General features: G+C 39.3%; 1 protein-coding gene across 2 annotated transcripts in view; it reads right to left on the bottom strand.

The window, feature by feature from the left end:
* Window positions 1-3352: 3352 nt before the first annotated feature.
* Window positions 3353-25933, bottom strand: part of APTX (aprataxin) — an 81525-nt gene continuing 58944 nt past the window's right edge. The window contains exon 9 of one of the 2 annotated variants that reach the window (XM_060014879.1): window positions 3353-3740. The gene's annotated coding sequence lies outside the window, so the exon portion shown is untranslated. Of the gene's footprint in view, window positions 3741-22532; window positions 22641-25933 lie in introns of those variants that run through there. The other variant, XM_060014875.1, reaches the window with a different exon arrangement.

The raw sequence follows: 25933 nt of genomic DNA on the forward strand, positions 1-25933 counted from the left end.
CTGTGTTGACAAAATTCAATGAATATAGAACACAAGGTAAAGTTGCTTCCAAATATTTTAGTTTAAATTGTAGCAGCAACAGAAAACCAATTATGGCTGAAATGGAGCACTTATTTCTACTACAGATTGAAGGCTGCAATAAAAAAATAATCTAAATCAGGTCAGCTAGCGTTCAGGCCAAAGTGTTAAAGTTAGGTGCCATACTGAAAGAAAACATTAATTACAGGGAGACCAAAAAAGAACCTTTTACTGCCAGTAAAAGGTTCCATCATTTCAGATGTTGGCATGAATTGATTAATGTTAACCTATCTGATGAAGTGGTTAGCACAAATAAGGATGCTGCTGTGAAATTTGAACCCAGGTTGTAAGGAATAGTTAAAGCAGGTAGTTATGATGCTCTTCAATATGAAAGTGACTGTGACAAAAGCATGAAGATGTCCCAGAGGAAGTGACACTGGCAAAAAAAAACTCAGGTTAAGAGAACTCTCAGATATCTCATGACATTGAAAGTGCAAAGGATAAAGTGTTGAAAGCTGATTCAGGCTTAGAAAGGATTACAACAATTTGCCAAGGCATAAAGAACCGACACATGCTATGGATGAAACTTGAAATAAGTGAAAGAAGCCAGTCACAGAAGACTACCAATACATCTTATATAATTCCATTAACATGAACTCTCCAGAAGAGGTAACTCTGTAAGTACACAAAGTAGATTAATGTTTGCTTAGGGATGGGGGGAAGGTGGAATGGGAGGGTGATAGCTACAGGTTATGGGGTTTTAGCCATCTGTTTAAAGATATCAGAGAGCTGTCAAAATAACCAAGATTTGAAAGGCCAAGATTCCAAAGAAAAGGGAAGCTCGCTAAAGTGAGTCCAATATTCTGTTTACCTCTTTTTTTCCTCAGGGAAATGATGGTTCTTAGGGTGGTAGAGGCTGTAGGGAGTGAGGGTGGGAGGGCAGGAGGGAGGGTGAGAGTGATGAGAAGCCAGGCAGAGAATGGATGCTAGAGGCAGAGATGCCAGTAATCTCATGGACTTGGGGAGGGAAAATAAAATCGGGGCCTGCCAACACAGCCAGGACTTAAACTGCCAAGATTCCTGAAGAAGGGAGGCCTAGGGAAGACAGTCTCGCCTTCACTGATTTCCCCTCAAGGCTAATAAAACTGGCCATCCTTTTAAGCAACACCAAACAAGAAAAAAGAGGAAAGGTACAGCTTACCAATAACAGAAATAAAAATGGAAACCTCATTACAGAGTTTGCAAACATCAGAGATGCCAGTGGAATTATAGAACAACTTTAGGCCAATAAATTTGACAGTTTAGATAAAATGGACAAACTCCTAGAAAAACAAAACTTATCAAAACTGATATAGGAAAAAACATAAAATCTGAATAATGCTTTAACCATTAAAGAAACCGAATCTATCATTTTAAAATCTTTCCACAGAGGAATCTCCATATCTAGTTGGTTTCACTGATGAATTCTTCCATTTAAGGAAGAAGAAACAGCAATACTAAGAACACCTCTATCAGAGAAGACAATCTACAAATTAATGAATTTATCAAATTTACCAGTAAACAAGGTCAATATATAACGAAAATAAAATACCAAAAATAAACCATAAGAAAATAAGATTTGAAAAATGATATAATAGTAACTCTCATCTCCCCCCTCCCCAATATAGCTCAGATTTAATTTCTTTAAATAATTATCTGATGATAAATTTAACACCTTGGAGGAAGTCATAAAGTCTATATTTAAATAACTGAACTCCTGTTTATCCAACATACATGAATACATGCATGTCTTCCTTTTAGACAGGCCTTCAAGGAAACCCAACATTCCAGGTGCCACAATATTTCCAGGTATATCTGCCTGAGTTTTGCGAGAGAAGAAAGGAAGGTAAATCATACAGCTGGTACAATCCACAAGCTCACCTTCAGTTTATTTTCAAGGAGAACCCTTGTTTCCAAAGGACACTGATTCTGTAAGGAGACCTTCTTGGGCCTGGTTGGAGAACCTCTAAGAAATGTAGACAAAAGTGCAAGGGCCAGAGGTCAAGAAGCCTGGCTGGTGAGCCTCTGAATTTGATGGAGAGCCTGCTCTCAAGACTGTTAACAGTCCCCTCCCACCACTGCATCAGTGACTGTTTGGAAAAATGATTATAACAAGTATAACAAAGTGCTATTAATGCCCTTAATAGGTAATGAACATACAAATATCAATCCAAAAGACCTCTAAGACCCAAAATACAAGTGGGCAACAATCCTGAACAGAGTTTACAGAAAAAAATATTAATACAAACGTTGAATAACCACCTGAAAAGTGTTTGCCTGGGGTAGAAATCAAAATTAAAATGAGTTATCTGTCTTGTCAAACATATTAGCAGAGATTTTTTTAAATAATAATTTTTACACACAAAAAGAGAGATGGGCACCCTCGTATCTACTGGTTGGTATGTTAATATGTCTTCAAAACTGTAGAAGCCTAACAGTAAAAAAGAAATCCAAACAAAGCTAATTCTAATCTAAATGCTATAAAGAAACAAATGCTGTGGGGATGGGGGTTGATATGTCCTAGCCCACCTCCTGTCTAAGTAAGTTGAAATAGCTCTTACTTGAAATAAGTACTGCCCTCCAGCTATAGCATATAGGAAGACTACTAACTTCCTTTATGCTGTTGACCTGGCTGTTCAATCATGAATCAAGGAATGACCTTAAAAGAGAGCAAATCTACTGGAAAACTATGTTAGAAAAAAGAGTTTGGTAGAACATATTTCAACATTCAGATTTACAATGTACTCTCAGTATACCTCTCTACCACACACGCGTGCACACACACACACACACACACACACACACAAATACATACCCACCCACCCCCCACACACATTCACACTCACACACATTCACTCATACTCACATATTACATGCACACATAGTTTCTGAAACTGTTTCTTCCCTTTATTTTCAAAACTTTTCAAAACATACCTCCTCTCAATCCTCTAACTTCTTTTTTATTTGTGGGATCTTTGTTCCTTGACCAGGGATTAAACCCGGGCCACCGCAGTGAAAGCGCCAAGAGTCCTAACCACTGGACCGCTTGGGAATTCCCTCAATACTCTAACCTCTTTTCGGCCACTTTCCCCTCTCTGCCAGCTAGTTTTCCTCTGTCTGCCCCTTAAATACCCCCAAAGGTTCAGATCCTTGCCTTTCTTCTCTTTAAGGTTTACACCTTCTTGCTGAGTGGTCTCAGATTCTACTATTGCTTCAAGAACTATCTCTATCCCAACAACTTCCAAATCCATGTCTCCAAACCTGCATGAACTTTCTTCACAAACTACTAGATCTATATAGTTCTTGTATTGCCTTCAAATGTACACATCTAAAATGGAATTTTCCTTTCTTATTCCACCTCGTCTACTTTTTATCCTATTATTTATTCATTCATTCACTGATCCAACAAATAGTTACCAAGGGTCAGCGATTATTGACCACTCATTTTTCCAAGCTAGACACTTGAGAATCCACCTTCATTATTCTCAGCCCTTCTCCTGCTCAGGTCAACCATGTATTCTAACTCAGATAGGTCTCTTAGATTTAGCCCTTTCCTTCATCTCCACCAACACTTTAGCCCCAGTCCTCCTCATCTCTTACCAGGATGCCTGCAGCAACCTCCTATATGTTTTCCCTGCTGGTGAAGTCGGTCCATTTTCCACACAGTTGGCAGAATTATATTCCTAAAAAAAAAAAAATCAGGTCATGTCACTCCCTGTTCTTAAAAGCCTTCATAGCCCATAGCAATGGGGTCTGTGGACCAGATGCATGGGAATCAGCTGGGGAGCTCATTAAGCTATTGCTTTCTGAGCCCCAAAGTGACTGCATCCATCTCCTTGGAGAGGAGGCCTAAGGATCCCCACTTTTAATGAGCTCCCCAGGTGATTCTTGTGCCCGCAAAAGGTGGAGACAAGTTCCTTAGGCAGCAATGCAAGGTCCTCCACCCTCTGGGCCCGGCTGATCTGAGTTCCTTCCTCTCTATACTGTGCACCCTACACGTCAGTCACACTGAACTTGTTGCTCTTGCCTAGACACTTCAGGCTCTCCCAGACGTCCACACCTTTCTCTGTATGCCACTCCTCTGCCTCCTTCACCTCCTTTAGCAAAGCCTGGTTTTTCTTTCTCTGTGAATCCTTCCCTGGCCACCACTCTCTGTTCCATCAGAATCGTCTCTTCCTCATTTGTTCTTCCTAGCCTTTTCCTCACACCTTCATCGTGTCCAGGCACTAGCCCTGCTGAATCATAATTTATCTGTTTATGTGGTGGTCTCCCAAATAGCCTACGACCTAATGGTATTATCTGGCAAATTTAAAAATCTTTATAAATGCCTAATGGACTGATTGATTAATTAATTAACTTCATGCACTAGGTCCATTAGTTTATTTTGCCTGGTATTCATTATGGCAGGCTCACGGGATTCAGCTCTGTCTACAATCTACAGTACTATTAGAAAAAAACTAAAGTTTTTTCGTGATCGGGAAAAACCACCATTAACATGTAAACCAGGCAAGCCTCTGGAATTTAAAGGTTCTAACCCTATAACAAGTTAGATCACCAGAAAACTCCCTATTTTAGCCACCCACATTCCTCACAGAATTATAATTTGATGTAATGCCCTACTGTCACTGCGATGTTTAATTTTCTGGGTCAACTTGACTGGGCCTTGGGGGTGCCCAGACATTTGGACAAACATTATTCTGGGTGTGTCTGTGAGGGTGTTTCTGGATGAGATTAACATTTGAATTGGAAGACTGAGTAAAGCAGATTGCCCTCCTCAATGTGGGTGGGTCTCATCCAATCAACTGAAGAACTTAGAACAAGAAGGCTGAGTAAGAGGGAATTCCTCCTGCCTGAGTATTTAAGTTGGGACACTTGCCTTTTCCTGCCTTCGGACTCAGACTGAAACATCAGCTCTTCTTGGGTCTAGAGCCTGCCTGCTTTCAGACTGGAATTTACACCATCAGCTTTCTTGATTCTCAGGCCTTTGTACTCAGGCTGAAACTACATGTTGGCTTTCCTGGGTCTCCAGCTTGCCACATGCAGATCTTGAGACCTCTCAGCCTCCATAATCACATGAACAAATTCCTTATACTAAATGTTTGTTTTATATACACATCCTATTGGTTCTGTTTTTCTGAAGTGCCCTAATACAGTCACCAAGTGGCCATTTTGAAAGATGTTTCTATATTCTCCCCCGTTGAAAACCTTGTCTATTATGTTAAGTGCTCCACTGAAACGGTTAAACACAACGTGAGTGTGCTGCTGATGTCCAAATGTGTATCACTTCCCTGAGCTCCACACTCATGTATCCCACTGTCCACTTCACATCTCAACTGAGTTGTCTCATAAATAACTCAAATTGAACATGTCCAAAACAGAACTCCTATATTTGCTCCCCAAACCAGCTTATGCCCAGTCTTCATTATCTCAAAAGATGGACCCTCATTGATCCATGTGCTCAGGCCAAAAACTTAAAGCAATCTCAATCCACTCTTTCTCTCACTTCCTTCATGCAGCTGATCAGCAAGTCTTGTTGATTCTACTTGAATCTGAACACTTAATACCATTTCCACCAGCTTCCTCCTGGACCAGCCACCATCATCTCTCACCCAGACTTTTCCCACAGCCTCCCAATTGGTCTCTGCTTCCACTCTTGCCTCCTGCAATGTTCTATTGGTCTCTGCTTCCACTCTTGCCTCCTGCAATGTTCTATTGGTCTCTGCTTCCACTCTTGCCTCCTGCAATGTTCTATTCTCCATACAGTAGCCAGTGGGAACTAGAATTAGACACTTTAAAAGATGACATAACTCCCTGCTCAAAACTTCCCAACAGTTCCCCAATCACACTTGAGGAAAAAATCCGAATCTCTATGAAGCCATACATGGCTACTTTCTCTAGCTTCATCTCCTACCAGTCCCCTGCCACTTGCCCCACCACTGCTATTTCCCCCACCCCACTATGTGCAGATCTTCTCCAGTATCACTGGTCGTTTCTCAAATATATCAAGTTTTTTCCTACCTATGGGCCTTGGAGCCTGCTGTTCCCTCTCCTGAAATGGTCTTTGCAGAGCTCACTTCCTCTCCTCATTCAGGTATCTGTTCGGATACCACCTTCTCCGACGGACCTTTCTTCTCCTGACTTCCTAGCATGATCTACCACATTAATTCACTTTATTTGCCTTCGGAGCATTCACCTACTATCTGATGGTACTTTATTTACTTGTTTGTTGACTCTCTCTCTTCAATAAACTATAAACCTCATAAGGTCAGAGAATTTGTTTTTCTTATATATCTTCATATCCATGGTGTCTGGAACACATATGTACACAATAAATAAATAAATAAATGGGTGGATTCTTCTTAGTATGTAGTACCAAAAAACATTCAATATTTGCAAACTGATACGTATCCTCTTATGAGACACAGAAATCATATGATTCATCATGTTTCCCTTTTTCTTAACTTCCAAGAAGCCCAATTCTTAATTTTGTACTCAAGCCCAACAATTTACCTTAAATTGGGTTTCCTTTTTAATTATCTCTCCATTACATGAATCTTGATCTTTTATCATTATTACAACATTTTATAGAGCTATCTTTTTTGTTTTTTTGTTTTTTTTATAGAGCTATCTTTTATTATTAACCATCTCGATTCCTTTGTGTAGGCAGACTATAAAAATCAATACATACTTGTCCTCTGTTGTTTTTTTGATTCATGTGTGTTAATACTATCTCTCTAACATGACTAAGTTTCTTGAAAGCTGACCTATATATAACTACCCTTCATATGCCCTCAAGCACATACCAAGGGGTAGAACTTATATTTGCTCAATAACATTATTTTTTTTTTCCTTTTAGGTCCCAAGACTCTTTTTTTTAAATTATTTTTATGGGAGTATAGTTGATTTGTGTACAGCAAAGTGAATCTGTTTCAATAATATTCATAATGTACTGACTTCTTCACTCATTGATTGATCAACAGCACAACCACACTTTGGTTACAAGTGAATAAGCTAGGGTCTAGAGAAAATTGTCATTTCCCTTTCAGAAAGTGGACAAAAATTTGTTAGCAGTGAGAGAGCAGGAGTTATGTTATATAAAAGAGAACTTGATTTGGTAAGCTGGACTGAGAGGACATCACAGGCACAGCTAAGCCTGACACAAAGTTTAGTGGTAGAAAACCTAGAAGCGGTAAAAGGTTCTCCAAGAAAATGCCCTGGTAAACCTGGTGGAGGGGAAGTGAAGTAAGGGAAGGAAAGAAATTTGAGGATGCCTGGAGGTGGGCCTTGAAGAAAGGTGAAGGTATTGATCCAAATCTTGCTAGAGAAATAATGAAGACCCCTTGGCAGAGTGGAGGGGGTTGAGGGGAGGCGGGATCAATTTGGGATTAAAGGGATGGAAACAGTAAAGGCACTGCTTGAGAACTACCTGGAGGTGGGAACCCTAGAGACAACCCTGTGGGATGTCTGATGTCTAGACTGAGGTTATAGAGACAAGACAGAAAAAAGAGAGAGAGGGAGATGTAAAGTTCTGATAGAAATCTGGCAGGACTGCCCCCTCACCATTAATTCTTGACGTTCAGCAAAAAGCCCAGCACTAAACATGAAGGCCAGCGGGCAGGAGTAGATGCTGGCATGGTGGATACAGCAACTGTCCCCACTGGCATCTTTCCAGCCCCCAGGCACTCCACATCTTCACAAAACTCTTTGGGAGCAGCTGCAGTGCTAGACAAGGTTTTAAGTTTCTAGGTATTTCTGTGTAGGTATTTCCCCGCCCCCGCAACATACCTCCAGAATCTACAACTTGCATTCCTCACACCAGGAGAGGGCCCAAGACCCTCCCCATTAAATAGGATGGAAAAAACAAAAATGAAAAGCAGACACCCCATATCCACAGCCTCTGTTTCAGCACCCAGAGCCTTCTACTGGATACTCTGCTCAAACTTTAATGTCTACATCGAGGCCCAGAAATAGCAGGGACAAAATGTGAAGTTTCATCTGAAAATTGTGCCAAATAACTGCATGTTAATCAGAGTAACTTATATAATATGCCAGAGTTTTGTGGGGGTTTTAATGCTCTCAAAATACAGTTATCTGATGCTGAGACACTTACCTATTCCAGAGCAGGAAACAGATGGTAGCTAGTTTCAACATGTGAGGGAGAGCACTTTTGCTCAGAGGACTTTTTGCCCTAACATTGGACCAGACCTAGAACCACTGGCATATTCAAAATCCCCTGTGAACATTCATTAAATGATGCATTATTAACCCCACCAAGAAATCAGGCTACCCTGATGCAAAAGCTGAGAGGTCACTCATAAATCTAATTGGTATATACAGGCCAAATGGAATAAATTCACAATAAATCTTAGGAGAAATGGTCCACTAGCAGCTTCCACTCCCCCCATATCTATAGCGGCACAGCCAGACCCATACAAGATCCACTCCATCATCAACGCATGTGTTCACTGAACACTTACTATCTTCCAAGCACTATGTTTACATCATCATCTCATGTAAGCCTTCCAAGAACCCTGCAAGGTAAGTACCACTATCACCCCATTTCACAGATGAGGAAACTCATCAAGATTAAGCCCTCACCCAGTTGGTGGAGCTGGCATTTGGACCCATGTGTCCTCACTCAAGAGCTCCCATTCTTAGCATTTAAAGCTACACTGTCTCCCAAGTGATGGCACAGGGTCAATAAGGAGAGATGCCAAAATGAGGTACATCGTCCCTCACAACTGCCTCTAAAGAGAAAGAAGCGGTTGCAACTGAATAGGGGAAATGGAGTTCACATCAGACGCAGAGGAGATGGGACCTCTTAAAGCTCTAAGTACAATAACTCTGAATACAAGTGGCTTTGTTTGTTGAATTAAACTACAGTATCAGCTGATAAAGTATTGCATCAATCGTTTTCACTTAAAGCAGTTTATAACATTTGAAGTTTCCTCCTAAAAAACAAATATTTGGGCTTAAGAAAACACCTTCCAAATGATTTCTGGGGAGATGAAACATTTGAAAAGACTTTACCAATTGATCGCAATGCAGAGATACTTTTAAGAACAAAAACTCTAAGCCCTGGGTCTCAGCTCCCTGCAGAACACACAAACACACACACACACACACACACACCATATTCATCACACACACCTACTACACAGACAATGCACTTACACCACACGCAAACATACACACACACATGACACACACACTTATCACCAAAAAATACACCATAAATACACACACATACACCACACACATATATAAAATACATATATAGCCAACACACAAACCACACATCCACCACATATATGCACATATACTACAAGACACCCATGCCACAGAAATCACACACACACTCCACACACTAGCAGTAAAGTGGCATGTGCTATTTGTATTTGTGATCCCCTTTCTGCATCCATTTATGGTGTAACTGCACCTTTCGTTTTCAATTTGAAGTGTACAGCTCTGTAGGGACAATTGTTTTAAATTTGAGAATGCCTGAATTAAATAACAATTTTAATTAATTTTATAGTCAAAAATGCAGTTCAGGGACTTCCCTGGCGGTCCAGTGGTTAAGACTCCATGCTTCCACTGCAGGGGGTGCAGGTTGGATCCCTGGTCTGGGAGCTAAGATCCCGCATGCTGCGCGGTGCAACCGGAAAAAAAAAATGCAGTTTACACTAGCAGAAAAAAAAAGTATGGGGCTTCAAAAATTATGCTCTTAAGCCTACTGAGTCACTGTAATTTTAAAATTTTGAATCTGCCATTAGTGGGAGAAAGGAAATCTATTTTGTAATCTGGCACATTCTTATGATGAGTTTCTTACTGTGACTCATGCCATAGGTGCCCTGTGCAAATGTAAAAGAAAATAACCAGATTAATATGTGAGAAGAATTTCAATGATGGGAGAGAGGCTGTTGGGGTGAATCAAGCCTTTCCCACCCTTCACTGACTTGGAGCCCCTCAGAGTGCCCACATCAGGTTAAAACAATCTCACAGAGTTGAGAAGAACTTCATAGCACACCAGCAGAACAAAAGAGAGGATTTTTCAACTTGCCCTGACCTACACTACTCCCTTTGTCCACTGAAGAACACTCTCTTAAACCTAACAGACTATCCTCTATTTCTTTTATTCTCCTAATTAAAAACCTTATGGCTAAACGCAAGTGGCCTCAACTGCTTTCAAGCATAGCATAGCCCTGGGGTGAGGGGCAGGGGTGTGAACGGTGGAGAGAGAAAAGAAGGAAGTCAAGCCAGGTACGCACTGTGATATTTAAAGAAGATAACCAACAAGGACCTACTGTATAGCACAGGGAACTCTGCTCAATATTCTGTAATAACTTAAATGGGAAAAGCATTTGAAAAAGAATAGATACCTATACATGTATAACTGAATCACTTTGCCATACACCTGAAACTAACACACTATTGTTAATCAACTATACTCCAGGTACTTCCCTGGTGGTCCAGTGGTAAAGAATCCGCCTTCCAATGCAGGGGACACGGGTTCGATCCCTGGTCAGGGAACTAAGATCCCACATGTCGCAGGGCAACTAAGCCCACAGGCCACAACTACTGAGCTCGCGTGCCTCAACTAGAGAAAGAAAACCCGCACATCACAACTAGAGAGAAGGCCGCGCGCCGCAGTGAGAGATCCCACATGCCTCAGTGAAGATCCCACGTGCCGCAACTAACACACACAACACAGCCAAAAAATAAAATAAAATAATGTTTTTTTAATTCTTTTTTAAAAAAACCTTTAAAAAAACCCCTTATACTCCAATATAAAATAAAATTTAAAAAAAAAAGAAGAAGTCAAGGAAGTGAATTAATGGGAGATGAAGCTCAGTGGGTTCCTCTATGAGTGGGTTTCTCAGAGGAAGGGTGGGAGTGAAGGAGGTGGGAAGAGCATAGGGCTGAGGAAAGTGGGTGATGCACATAACTCAGAAGTGTGTGCCTAATTCTCAATGTTAACATGTGCCAAATAAGCTTACACTAAATACATTTTGTACATTGACTTAATGAGTTTGGTTTACTTTGCAATTTGGGGTTATCTATGATCATGTAATTATCTCACCCTATGCATTGTGTTTAAGTTTCAGGTTTCAGGGGGCAAAACCGTTGAGAACTTTTTTTTTTTTGGCCGCACCGAGCGGCATGTGGAATCTTAGTTCCCTACCAGGGATCGAACCATGCCCCTTGCAGTGGAAGCACAGTCTTAAATAACTACTGTACCGCCAGGGAAGTCCCAGAGAACTTTTTCTTTAATTTACTATTGTAGAAGAAATGAGGAATACGTTTTTATATAAATGTTGGTTGCAATTCGCCTTTAAGGAAGGTCTCTGAAGTTTACTGTGAATCATTACGACACTGAACAATTCATTGCTTCTCTTCCTAAAAACCACTTTAAAATAATATAATTTGTATAAACAATATAATTTATCTAAACGATAAATTTGTAAGTGCCAGAGACAATAATTAAACAAAGGGTTTATTGTGTGCTACAGGAAAGGAACTAACAGGATTTTTTTAGGACTAAAAAAGTTCTTATCTTCTCCCTGGGTGTCAGGAGCTGGAGGATAGTTCAATCAAGGCAAATGCATCTGTCTTGGAGACTTTTCTTGAACCTTCAAAATCTAGCTAACAAGCACTTTACTGCTAAGTTGACTTCTATTATTAAGTGGGAAAAATGTATTTCTGTTTTCATAATTTTCTTTCTTTCTAAAGATTTATGTGTTTTTCTAACAACCCAGTTGACATAATCTGAAAATAACACATTTTCAAGGCACAGATAATTTCCATGCTCTGTAATCCATCACAGGGCATTAAACTTAGAGAACAATTTCCTTCATTTAAAAAAATTCACATATCCCTGAATAGAAAAACAGAAAACGAGAAGTCAAGCCTCTTACAAATATAGATATGTTTTAGGATGAAGTCAGGGATATTCAATATTACAACTATTATTTAATATTGCCTTGAATATTTTGGCAAATGGGAGTGGGAAGAAGGCAATAAAAAGCAACAAGTATAACTATCAGAAAGAAGAAAGAATTATCAAATGATACTCTATCTAGAAACTTTGGGAAATCAATCAGAACTAATTAGAACTAATCAGACTATTCACTAAGGGGCTAGTTATGAAACAAATTACTAACTTTCCTTTATATTAGCAATAGACCAAAAATGTGATGAAAAATATAAATCGCACTCCAAGTGCAACAGGATCTCATTATACATAAAGAATAACCACTAGGAATAAACTTAAGAAGAAATGTGGAGGATATAGATTGAAAGAAAATTACAAAACTATGCTGTAAGTCATAAAGGAAGATTTGAATCAAATTGTTTCCAGGGAAGTGCAAGAGCTGTAAGACCGAAGTCCACCCAGGCCCACTGAGACCCCATTCAAGACCAAAACCAGTGACTTAGTGACACCCAAACCTAGAAAACTAGGCTTCCTGCAGGATTCGCATCGGTCATTGGACAATGGGGAAGACACTATGTTAAAGGCATCACCAGGTTCATCTGTCACCATGTTTTAGTGGTAATGAGATTTCACATACACAAAAATACAAGCAAGTGGAGTTGGACTATCTCCACGGATTGCCAGGTTTCCTGAGGTAGGACTGTGTTACTCTATATTAGCAAAAGTAATGTTTGCCACTGTAAAGAAAGATAAGCCCATTTTCTCAATAGCCAAACAAAATGAAAACTACTTTCTTGCTTATTTAGAAGTCCAATCAGCCTGGGATAAGGAAAAAGGAGAGAAGCCAGGTTGATGAAGGTCCTTGCCATCTTCAACACATGAATTTTCGGGTTGCCCTGAACATCAAAGTCCCACCAGCAGATGGGAGAAAATGGAGAAGAATATTGTTTATGAGCCAGCTCTGAATGAGGTGCCCTTCACTTCTGCTCATATTCTGTAGCTACAACTCAGTCTCATGGCCAACCTAACTGCAAGGGAGCCCAGGAAGGGGGCTCGCACTGCTTCCCTACCCCAATTAAAAGAACGGACAATTAGGTTTATTCCATAGGCAAAGAAAGAGCTGCCCAATTGCTGATATCTTCTTCATATAACTGGAGCTTCCCCTTTAAACAGTTAATTTTTTAATTTTACACATATTGATGCATAACAATTTTTCTGTTTCAACAGAGGGGGCAATAATGAAACTTTTCCTATGGCTCAGGAGCTTGATGATGTATATCAGCTCTCCTCCTGGGACTGTGGTCAGGAACTCTTGAGGAATTACTGATACTTTCCCTCTATACTAAAATGCTCTAGATCACTATCTTTTTTTTTTAAACCCTTGGGTCATTTGAAATGTCTTTTCTGAATCCTTCCTCCGAACAGAATGGCACCTGTCACTTCTTGCTGCTGTCATCACACAGGTTTCTAGCAGTTCATTTCCCCTCTAATGTCCTACTTCTACTAAGGATTTATAATAAGGTAAAAAAAAATTGAGTGTGAAGTAAAAGCAAAAAGTTGGCTCAGACTGAGGCCCACTCCTGAGTAAAGATTGTGAATTTCTATCACCCGGACCTGCTAGCCTTGACTTTTGTTATCCAATATCTTTTTGAAATTTTTTCTTCCAAGTTTTTACTGCTTTTAGCAGTTACAAAAAACCAAGTATGTTGGTTTAGGATATGATCCTAGAAAAGAAAACAAAATTATGCCTCAAAGAGAATCACTTTACAAATAGTTCTAACTGTGAAGAAAACTAAATAATAAAAAATAACAAAACTAGAATAGTAACTAACAAGGAGAGAGGTCTGCAATATATAGTTAGGTAGGAAAAAAAACAAGCTGCAAAACAGCATTTAGAGTGTAACCCCATTTTTGTAAAAAAAAAAAGGCATATTTTTGTACATGCATAGAAAAACCTTAAGGAATGTGGAGTCATTTTCTCTAAGGTGTGGGATTGGTGACAAATTTTACTTACAATGCCATTTATTTATGTGTTTTATATTTTATAAGAAGCAGATTTTTTGTAAGCATAAAAAACAGTAAAGATGTTAAAATTCACACTGTCTTCTCAGAGTATAAGCTCCTGGAAGTCATGGATGACAGATAAGCACTCCTCTATATACTGCCTACTGCCACAAATAAGGGGATTCTTAATAAACACTAATATAAACACTGATCTTTATAGACTAAAAATACAAACTAGAGTCTTGAGCTCAGAGTCGATCTCATAGACCAGGCAGGCTCCAGGAGACCATATTAAGCAGAGTTTCAAGAGCCCATCAAAGGAGCTTATGCTAACCAGAGCCACACTCTAATCTATACTAGAATCATGATGAAAATGTACTCAGGTGGGAAAAAAACTCTGGATAACTACACTGTGTTATAAAGGTTTTCCAGAATCTACTTCACAAAACATTGATCATTTAGTGTGTGAAACCAGCATGCACATAGTAGGCTTTTGCCTCTTGGTGTATACTGAGGGGATCCCACAAGACACCTTCTGCCCAGCACTTTCTCTCTACCCTGCATGAAACTCTATAAGACATTCACAAGAATTAAGGCATGAACTCCAGAATACTCCAGTTTAAATGAAAATACATTTGCTAGGAAAGTAATGTATCAGTAAGCTATTGCCCCCAGAATGCTGCTTAACAGATTCACCCCAAACCAAGGGGCATGCACCAAGAAGCATTTGTTTTCGTGTTCATAAATCTTCAGGTGTGATGGGACAGCTCGGCCTCATGCCGTGGGTGTGTGTGTTCGTTGAGGCAGCTATGCTCCACATGCCATGATTCTTCTGGGAATAGTTTTCATACTTAGTCTTAAAAGGAGGACACTAAGGAAATAGGACAAGAGGAAGGGGGGAAATGGGGTCTAAAAATACGTAGCACTCTGGACATTGCCTATGAGGGAGGAAAGGCTGGGGGAGGTGCCACAGGAGAGGTTTCTGGAAGAGAACATAATAAAACAGAACACCCTCATGAATGAAATTCACTGATGAAAATTCAGAAATGAAGAAAAACAAGATAAGACAGCAGGAAGACATAGATTTATGAGTGCAAAAGAAAATGACAGAGAAAGACAAGTTTTAAGAAACCTGTACATAGAGGTAAAACTGTTCAAGCACAATGTGTTTCTCCATTTGAAACTAGCATTTCTTTTTTTTTTTTTTTTCCGTTACGCAGGCCTCTCACTGCTGTGGCCTCTCCTGTTGCGGGACACAGGCTCCGGACACACAGGCTCAGCGGCCATGGCTCATGGGCCCCGCCGCTCCGCGGCATGTGGGATCTTCCTGGACCGGGGCACGAACTCGTGTCCCCTGCATCGGCAGGCAGACTCTCAACCACTGCGCCACCAGGGAAGCCCTGAAACTAGCATTTCTTGTATGGCCATCCCTGATTCATAATCTGAAAGAGGTTGCAAACCGCTATGAGAATATCTCTGTAAGAATCCTTTCTACAAGAAAAACAAGTGTGCAAGTGTGTATGTGTATGTGTGTACAGGTTTTTTTAAATATAATTTTATTATTTTTTATACAGCAGGTTCTCAATAGTTATCTATTTTATACATATTAGTGTATACATGTCAATCCCAATCTCCCAATTCATCCCACCACCACCACCACACCCCGGCTTACCACATCAGTGTGCATATGTTTGTTCTCTACATCTGTGTCTCTATTTCTGCCTTGCAAGTGGGTTCATCTGTACCATTTTTCTAGATTCCACATATATGCGTTAATATACGATATTTGTTTTTTTCTTTCTGACTTACTTCACTCTGTATGACAGTCTCTAGGTCCATCCACGTCTCTACAAATGACCCAATTTCATTCCTTTGTATGGCTGAGTAATACTCCATTGTATATACATAACACATCTTTATCCATTGGTCTGTTGATGGGCATTTAAGTTGCTTCCATGACCTGGCTATTGTAAATAGTGCTGCAATGAACATTGGGGTGCATTTGTCTTTTTGAATTATGGTTTTCTCTGGGTATATGCCTAGTAGTGGGATTGCTGGGTCATATGGTAATTCTATATTTAGTTTTTTAAGGAACCTCCATACTGTTCTCCATAGTGGCTGTATCAATTTACATTCCCACAAACAGTGCAAGAGGGTTCCCTTTTCTCCATACCCTCTAAAGCATTTGTTGTTTGTAATTTTCTGATGATGCCCATTCTAACTGGTGTGAGTTTTGATGTAGTTTTGATTTGCATTTCTCTAATAATTAGTGATGTTGAGCAGCTTTTCATGTGCTTCTTGGCCATCTGTATGTCTTCTTTGCAGAAATGTCTATTTAGGTCTTCTGCCCATTTTTTCATTGAGTTGTGTGTTTTTTTGATATTGAGCTGCATGAGCTGTTTATATATTTTGGAGATTAATCTTTTTTAACATCTTTATTGGAGTATAATTGCTTTACAATGGTGTGTTAGTTTCTGCTTTATAATAAAGTGAATCAGCTATACATATACATATAACCCCATATCTCCTCCCTCTTGCATCTCCCTCCCATCCTCCCTATCCCACCCCTCTAGGTAGTCACAAAACACCGAGCTGATCTCCCTGTGCTATGCGGCTGCTTCCCACTAGCTACCTATTTTACATTTGGTAGTGTATATATGTCCATGCCACTCACTTCGTCCCAGCTTACCCTTCCCCTCCCCGTGTCCTCAAGTCCATTCTCTATGTCTGTGTCTTTATTCCTGTCCTTCCCCTAGGTTCTTCAGAACCAATTTTTTTTTATATACATGTGGTAGCATATGGTGTTTGTTTTTCTCTTTCTAACTTACTTCACTCTGTATGACTGACTCTAGGTCCATCCACCTCACTACAAATAACTCAATTTCGTTTCTTTTTATAGCTGAGAAATGTTCCGCTGTATATATGTGCCACAACTTTATTCATTCATCTGTCAATGGACACTTAGGTTGCTTCCATGCCCTGCCTATTGTAAACAGAGCTGCAATGAACATTTCAGTACACGACTCTTTTTGAATTATGGTTTTCTCAGGGTATATGCCCAGTAGTGGGATTGTTGGGTCATATGGTAGTTCTATTTTTAGTTTTTTAAGGAACTTCCATAATGTTCTCCATAGTGGTTCTATCAGTTTATATTCCCACCAACAGTGCAAGAGGGTTCCCTTTTCTTCACACCCTCTCCAGCATTTATTGTTTGTAGATTTTTTGATGATGGCCATTCTGACTGGTGTGAGGTGATAACTCACTGTAGTCTTGATTTGCATTTCTCTAATGATTAGTGACGTTGAGCATCCTTTCATGTGTTTGATGGCAATCTGTATATCTTCTTTGGAGAAATGTCTATTTAGGTCTTCTGCCCATTTTTGGATTGGGTTTTTTGTTTTCTTGATATTGAGTTGCACGAGCTGCTTGTAAATTTTGGAGATTAATCCTTTGTCAGTTGCTTCATTTGCAAATATTTTCTCCCATTCTGAGGGTTGTCTTTTCCTCTTGTTTATGGTTTCCTTTGCTGTGCAAAAGCTTTTAAGTTTCATTAGGTCCCATTTGTTTATTTTTGTTTTTATTTCCATTTCTCTAGGAGGTGGGTCAAAAAGGATTTTGCTGTGATTTATGTCATAGAGTGTTCTGCCTATGTTTTCCTCTAAGAGTTTTATAGTGTCTGGCCATAAATTTTGGTCTTTAATCCATTTTGAGTATACTTTTGTGTATGGTGTTAGGGAGTGTTCTAATTTCATTCTTTTACATGTAGCCATCCAGTTTTCCCAGCACCACTTATTGAAGAAACTCTCTTTTCTCCATTGTATATTCTTGCCTCCTTTATCAAAAATAAGGTGGCCATAGGTGCGTGGGTTTATCTCTGGGCTTTCTATCCTGTTCCATTGATCTATCTTTCTGTTTTTGTGCCAGTACCATATTGTCTTGATTACTGTAGCTTTGTAGTATAGTCTGAAGTCAGGAAGTCTGATTCCTCCAGCTCCGTTTTTTTCCCTCAAGATTGCTTTGGCTATTTGGGGTCTTTTGTGTCTCCATACAAATTTAAGATTTTTTCTTCTAGTTCTGTAAAAAATGCCATTGGTAATTTGATAGGGATTGCATTGAAACTGTAGATTGCTTTGTGTAGTATAGTCATTATCACAATATTGATTCTTCCAATCCAAGAACATGGTATATCTCTACATCTGTTTCTGTCATCTTTGATTTCTTTCATCAGTGTCTTACACTTTTCTGAGTACAGATCTTTTACCTCCTTAGGTAGGTTTATTCCTAGGTATTTTATTCTTTTTGTTGCAATGGTGAATGGGATTGTTTCCTTAATTTCATTTTCTGATCTTCCGTTGTTAGCGTATAGGAATGCAAGGTATTTCTGTGCATTAATTTTGTATCCTGCAACTTTACCAAATACATTGATGAGCTCTGCTAGTTTTCTGGTGGCATCTTTAGGATTATCTATGTATAGAACTACGTCATCTGCAAACAGTGACTGTTTTACTTCTTCTCTTCCAATTTGTATTCCCTTCATTTCTTTTTCTTCTCTGATTGCCATGGCTAGGACTTCCAAAACTATGTTGAATAATAGTGGCAAGGGTGGACATCCTTGTCTTCTTTCCTAGTTTAGAGGAAATGCTTTCAGTTTTTCGCCATTGAGAGTGATGTTTGCTGTGGGTTTGTTGAATATGGCCTTTATTATGTTGAGGTAGGTTCCCTCTATGCCCACTCTCTGGAGAGTTTTTATCATAAATGCATGTTGAATTTTGTCAAAAGATTTTTCTGCATCTATCGAGATGATCATATGGTTTTTATTCTTCAGTTTGTTAATATGGTGTATCACATTGATTGATTTGCATATACTGAAGAATCCTTGCATCCCTTGGATAAATTCCACTTGATCATGGTGTATGATCCTTTTAATGTGTTGTTGGATTCTGTTTGCCAGTACTTTGTTGAGGATTTTTGCATCTATATTCATCAATGATATTGGTCTGTAATTTTCTTTTTTTGTAGTATGTTTGTCTGGATTTTGTATCAGGGTGATGGTGGCCTCGTAGAATGAGTTTGGGAGTGTTCCTTCCTCTGCAATTTTTTGGAAGAGTCTGAGAAGGATGGCTGTTAGCTCTTCTCTAAATGTTTGATAGAATTCCCCTGTGAAGCCATCTGGTACTGGAGTTTTGTTTGTTGGAAGATTTTTAATCACAGTTTCAATTTCATTACTTGTGATTGGTCTGCTCATATTTTCTATTTCTTCCTGCTTCAGTCTTGGAAGGTTATACCATTCTAAGAATTTGTCCATTTCTTCCAGGTTGCCCATTTTATTGGCACAGAGTTGCTTGTAGTAGTCTCTTATGATGCTTTGTATTTCTGCGGTGTCCATTGTAACTTCTTTTTCATTTCTAATTTTATTGATTTGAGTCCTGTCCCTCTTTTTCTTGATGAGTCTGGCTAAAGATTTATCAATTTTGTTTATCTTCTCAAAGAACCAGCTTTTCATTGTATTGATCTTTGCTATTGTTTTCTTTGTTTATATTTCATTTATTTCTGCTCTGATCTTTATGATTTCTTTCCTTCTACTAACTTCGGGTTTTCTTTGTTCTTCTTTCTGTAGTTCCTTTAAATGTAAAGTTAGATTCTTTATTTAACATTTTTCTTGTTTCTTGAGGTAGGGTTGTATTGCTATAAATTTCCCCCTTGAACTGCTTTTGCTTATCCCATAGGTTTTGGATCGTAGTGTTTTTGTTGTCATTTGTCTCTAGGTATTTTTTGATTTCCTCTTTGATTTCTTCAGTGATCTCTTAGTTGTTTAGTAATGTATTGTTTAGCCTCCATGTGTTTGTGTTTTTTACATTTTTTCCCTGTAACTGAGTTCTAATCCTATAGCATTGTTGTCGGAAAAGATGTCTGATATGATTTCAATTTTCTTAAATTAACAGAGGCTTGATTTGTGACCCAGGATGTGATCTATCCTGAAGAATGTTCCATGTGCACTTGAGAAGAAAGTGTAATCTGCTGTTTTCAGATGAAATGTCCTATAAATATCAATTAAATCTATCTGGTCTATTGTGTCATTTAAAGCTTGTGTTTCCTTATTAAGTTTCTGTCTGGATGATCTGTCCATTGGTGTAAGGGAGGTGTTAAAGCCCCCTATCATTAGTGTGTTACTGTGAATTTCCTCTTTTATAGCTGTTAGCATTTGCCTTATGTATTGAAGTGCTCCTATGTTGGGTGCATATATATTTACAACTGTTATATCTTCTTCCTGATCATTATGTAGTGTCCTTCCTTGTCTCTTTTAACATTCTTTATTTTAAAGTCTATTTTATCTGATATGAGTATTGCTACTCCAGCTTACTTTTGATTTCCATTTGCATGGAATATCTTTTTCCATCCCCTCACTTTCAGTCTGTATGTGTCCCTAGGTCTGAAGTGGACCTCTGGTAGACAGCATATATATGGGTCTTGTTTTTGTATCCATTCAGTGAGCCTGTGTCTTTTGGTTGGAGCATTTAATCCATTCACATTTAAGGTAATTATCGATATGTATGTTCTTATGACCATTTTCTTAACTGTTTTGGGTTTGTTTTTGTAGGTCCTTTTCTTCTCTTGTGTTTCCCACTTAGAGAAGTTCCTTTAGCATTTGTTGTAGAGCTGGTTTGGCAGTGTTGAATTCTCTTAGCTTTTGCTTGTTTGTAAAGCTTTTGATTTCTCCATCGCATCTGAATGAGATCCTTGCCAGACAGAGTATCTTGGTTGTAAGTTCTTCCCTTTCATCACTTTAAATATATCATGCCACTCATGCCACTCCCTTCTGGCTTGTAGAGTTTCTGCTGAGAAATCAGCTGTTAACATTATGGGAGTTCCCTTGTATGTTATTTGTCATTTTTCCCTTGTTGCTCTTAATAATTTTTGCCTTTACTTTTTGTTAATTTGATTACTATGTTTCTTGGCATGTTTCTCCTTGGGTTTATCCTGCCTGTGACTCTCTGCGCTTCCTAGACTTGGGTGGCTATTTCCTTTCCCATGTCAGGGAAATTTTCGATTATAATCTCTTCAAATATTTTCTCGGGTCCTTTCTCTCTCTCTTCTCCTTCTGGGACCCCTATAATGCAAATGTTGGTGCATTTAATGTTGTCCCAGAGGTCTCTTAGGCTGTTTTCATTTCTTTTCATTGTTTTTTCTTTATTCTGTTCCGCAGCAGTGAATGCCACCATTCTGTCTTCCAGGTCACTTATCTGTTCTTCTGCCTCAGTTATTCTGCTATTGATTCCTTCTAGTGTATTTTTCATTTCAGTTATTGTATTGTTCAACTCTGTTTGTTATTTAATTCTTATAGGTGTTTGTTCTTTAATTCTTCTAGGTCTTCGTTAAACATTTCTTGCATCTTCTTGATCTTTGCCTCCATTCTTTTTCCAAGGTCCTGGATCATAATCATTATTCGGAATTCTTTTTCTGGAAGGCTGCCTATCTCCACTTCATTTAATTGTTTCTCTGGGGTTTATCTTGTTCCTTGACCTGGTACATAGTCTTCTGACTTTTCATTTTGTCTATCTTTCTGTGAATGTGATTTTCATTCCACAGGCTGCAGGATTGTAGTTATTCTTGCTTCTGCTTTCTGCCCTCTAGTGGATGAGGCTATCTAAGGGCTTGTGCAAGCTTCCTGATGGGAGGGACTAGTGGTGGGTAGAGCTGGGTGTTGCTCTGTTTGGCAGCGGATCAGTAAAACTTTAATCCGCTTGTCTGCTGATGGGTGGGGCTGAGTTTCCTCCCTGTTGGTTGTTTGGCCTGAGGCGACCCAGCACTGGAGGCTACAGGCTCTTTAGTGAGGCTAATGGCGGACTCCAGGAGGGCTCACGCCAAGGAGTACTTCCCAGAACTTCTGCTGCCAGTGTCCTTGTCCCCACGGTGAGCCACAGCCATGCCCCGCCTCTGCAAGAGACCCTCCAACACTAGCAGGTAGGTCTGGTTCAGTCTCCTATGGGAGACTGAACACACTACTTTGTGTGTGCCCTCCAAGAGTGGAGTCTCTATTTCCCCCAGTCCTGTCGAAGTCCTGCAATCAAATCCTACTAGCCTTCAAAGTCTGATTCTCTGGGAATTCTTCCTCCCGTTGCCAGACCCCCAGGTTGGGAAGCCTGATGTGGGGCTCAGAACCTTCACTCCAGAGGGTAGACTTCTGTGGTATAATTGTTCTCCAGTTTGTGAGTCACCCACCCAGTGGTTACGGGATTTGATTTTATTGTGACTGTGCCCCTCTTACCATCTCATTGCAGCTTCTCCTTTGTCTTTGGATGTGGGGTATCTTTTTTGGTGAGTTCCAGTGTCTTCCTGCTGTGATTCCAGTGCTCTCACAAGGGGGAATGAGTGCATGTCCTTCTACTGTGCCATCTTGAACCAATCTCTAAGTGGCAAGATGTACAGTTTTTTTTAAACAGAGCAGATCAGAAACTTCCTAGAATTTGAGCCTTGAATATAAGGATACAAGACTGAAAACAGTACGAGCTCACTCACCATTCTGGTTGCCCTGAGGAGGCTATGTCATGATTACTGCTTCCCATTCTTAGAGTTGCTCCATATTCCTGACCCCTCTGAAGGACCCCTCTTCCACATTTCCTTCAACTCTGTGAACCATCCTTTAATCCTATCAATAAATATATTTTTTGCTTAGATTAGTTTTAAATTGATTTCAAATTTTAAATCAAATAATTGAAATCAAAGAATTGTACCAGGTACTGGTCCCTTTCCTGTGTTTATCCTCAAAGGAGACGAGAGAGAAGGACAGAGAGCTAAAGATGCCTTGAAGCAAATAACAAGGAATGCCATCACTCAAGAATCTAGTATCCAAAATCATTTCATGAAAATCACTATTACTATGGCAACTCTTCAATGTGCATTCAGTGACTTTATAATATATTAGCACTTTGATGTAAATCAAACTGTATTGGCTTATTCGGCCTTGACTCCTTTTTACATATAGATTGTTTTATCTCATAAAATTCATCAGAGCTAACAGAGTAAATTTACTTTTTCCTCTAAAATTCCTATTGAAATCACACTATAAAGGAAAGCCTTCCGTGTTTTATCTTCCACCACCACCAGCATTCTATAAACATACACACACACTCATAATATCCACTAGAGCCCCAGCTCCTGTCATCAGAATCTGTTCTGATGATCCAATATGGTTAACATGGTTAATATGCCTCCCATTAAATGATAAATTAAAAACCATCAAAGTCAAAAGCCTAATGAGATTTTTTAATAAAATCTGACTAGTTGGAGAGAAAGTTCATCTGGAAGAGTAACTGTATAAGAGCCAATAAAATGTTGGGTATTTTTGGCTGTGCCACCAGGCACATGGGATCTTAGTTCCCCAACCAGGGAATGAACTTGCTTAACAACTGGACTGCCAGGGGAGTCCCTTTTGTTTTTGGGGTTTGTTTTGTTTTGTTTTGGGGTTTTTTTTAAAGAATCAATAAAATGTTGAAGAAGAACACTGGTCAAACAAGCCATGACCATAGAGAAAGTCAAGGTTGGTGGCAGCAAAGTAGTGCACAGAGCCCCAGGAGGGAGAGCCCTAGGGAGAGGCATGCCTATTTCTCATCATTCTGAGACAAACATGAGCACTTCCATATTATCTGCACCCAGAACAAGTTCAGACAAACTTTGAGTACCAAACTGTTTCCAAGGCCATACGGCCATATGGGACCACTGAGCATTATGTAAAACTCATTCATGTGCTACATGACTCTGAGATTCAACGTCTCACTAATTCAGAGAAGAGTCTCAGTCAAAGAAAATAAATGAGGAAATAAAGGAAGAGGTGAATCCACATATACTGGGGTCAAGTGATGTTTTCACATCTTCAGAGAACTTAGAGAAAGTTTTTAAATCCAGCAGTAAAGAGAAATAGATTCTACACAGACACTGGGTCCAAAGGATCAGAAAGAGGAAGTGTAAAGAACAAGCCTTAACCTCAAGCCACAATCCTTCCAACCTCAGCAAGACCTAGGAGGGGTAATGATGGGCAACAAAGAATGGGGGAGTGATGAGTAGGGAAGGGACAAAGATTCCATGGTTAAGGAAATAAAGCTGGATACTGTGTCAGTTTGCCTCAGCTTCACAGAAGCCTCATACAAGCTTGGCTAGATGAAATGGTAGTAGGGAAGAGAACAGAGGAGAAGTGGGGAGGAAAAGGAGAAGAAAAAGAAGGAAGAATAAAGAAATTCTACAAAATAATATTAATGAAAATTGTGGTATGAGTTTAGTAACAAACAGCTCAAGAGTAGTGGAATAGGGAGTCCATAATAGACTCACGTGTGTATTAAAATTTAGCTCATCATAAATGTGGCATTTCAAGTGAATAAGAAATGAAGCCTTGTTTAATAAGTGAGTTGTAGTATTTAGCTAAAAATTGAAAAAATAAACATGGATCCCTACCCACACTATACCACAAAATAAATGCCAATGTAATAAAGACCTAAAGTCAAAAACAAAAGTATAAAAGTACCAAAAGAAAATATGAGAACATATGGATGAGGAAGGCCTACTTATGCAAAATATAAAATTTAGAAACAATGAAGAAAAAAAAGAATGCCTGATTTGGCTACATAATTTTAAACCTCTGTATGATGAGAGACACCATAAACAAAGTTAAAAGGTCTAAATTTGTTAAGTATTTGCAAAATAAGTAACATGTCAAGAACAAAAAGAGAGGTAACCCAATTTTTTTCACGTGCAAAGGAACATTGACAGAGACTGTTCAATATCTCCAATTCTCATTCTATGCTGCTTCTATAATAATAAAATTTTATTATTTAATTAGGCGTGTAGTTACACAAAATAAAGATTATATTTCACAACCTCCCTAGAGCTTAGTCACCTATGGCATGTGAATGAATGCTGGCCATGGAGTTATAGAGAAGGGTCATGAAGGAGGGTCCAGGAATTTTCTTAAGAAACAGTATGTTTGGGTCCTTGACTTTACATCCTACTGCCCAGAGTGCAGATGCTTCCATCTTAGACCTGAGGTCAAGGTGAGGAGTTGGATTTGAACAGGAAGAGGGATCCCCTTATCCTGTGGAAAGAAGTCAGGAATTGTATGCATGTAGACGAGCGGTAGTGAGGGGGATGGAAAGTGAGCAAGATAATTCTTACTGGCCTCAGTTTTTTGATCAAGTAGGAGAAAACATAGTCAGCTAAGAGTAAGGTAAGTGAGAACTTAAGGACAGTGGTAGTGACATCGAATATTTATTGAAGACAATGAAGGAGGAACCTGACAACAGCCAATCAACAGAAAGAAAGGAGAGTGCTGAGAGCCCAACAAGGGTTCAAGGCCATAGATGTGGGGGGGTGCCAATCTGCAAGGTTTATTGCAAGATCTACTGATATTTTTTTCCAACATTGATTAACTAATCTGAAGATAGGAGTAAAGGAAGCAAATTGGGGCACTGATCCAGGGTTGGGATACAGTAGAGTGGGATGAGCAGTAGGATAAAAATAAAAGGGGTATTTGTGGGAGAATATTTTAGGTGATCAAACATGAGGGTTCATGGAGAAGAAACAAAGCCCAAGATGGGACCGATAAACTGGGAGGAAGTGGAAAGAGCAAGGGACTGGAAATCTTGATGCTGAAAAACAGAGATAGTAGAAATGAAACTATGAAAAAACTGAGGGCTGGGATCAGGATACTTGAGTTTTACTTGAGTCTTCTAAAATGGAGGTGTTCTAGAAGAAGGCAAGTTCCAGAATATGACCGTGCAATAGACAGGAGAAGCATAGCACAGTGGTTAAAAGCATGGGCTTTGAAGCCAGAGAGAATTTCTGTCATTAGTTTTATTATTTATCTTCACTTAGCCTTGGTTTCTTCGTCACACCTAATTAATAAGATTGTTGTGAGGATTAAAATAATTTACTTAAAGAGCTTTGTTCAGT

The sequence above is a fragment of the Delphinus delphis genome, chromosome 6 (genome assembly GCF_949987515.2).
Source record: "Delphinus delphis chromosome 6, mDelDel1.2, whole genome shotgun sequence".
Lineage (NCBI taxonomy): Eukaryota > Metazoa > Chordata > Mammalia > Artiodactyla > Delphinidae > Delphinus > Delphinus delphis.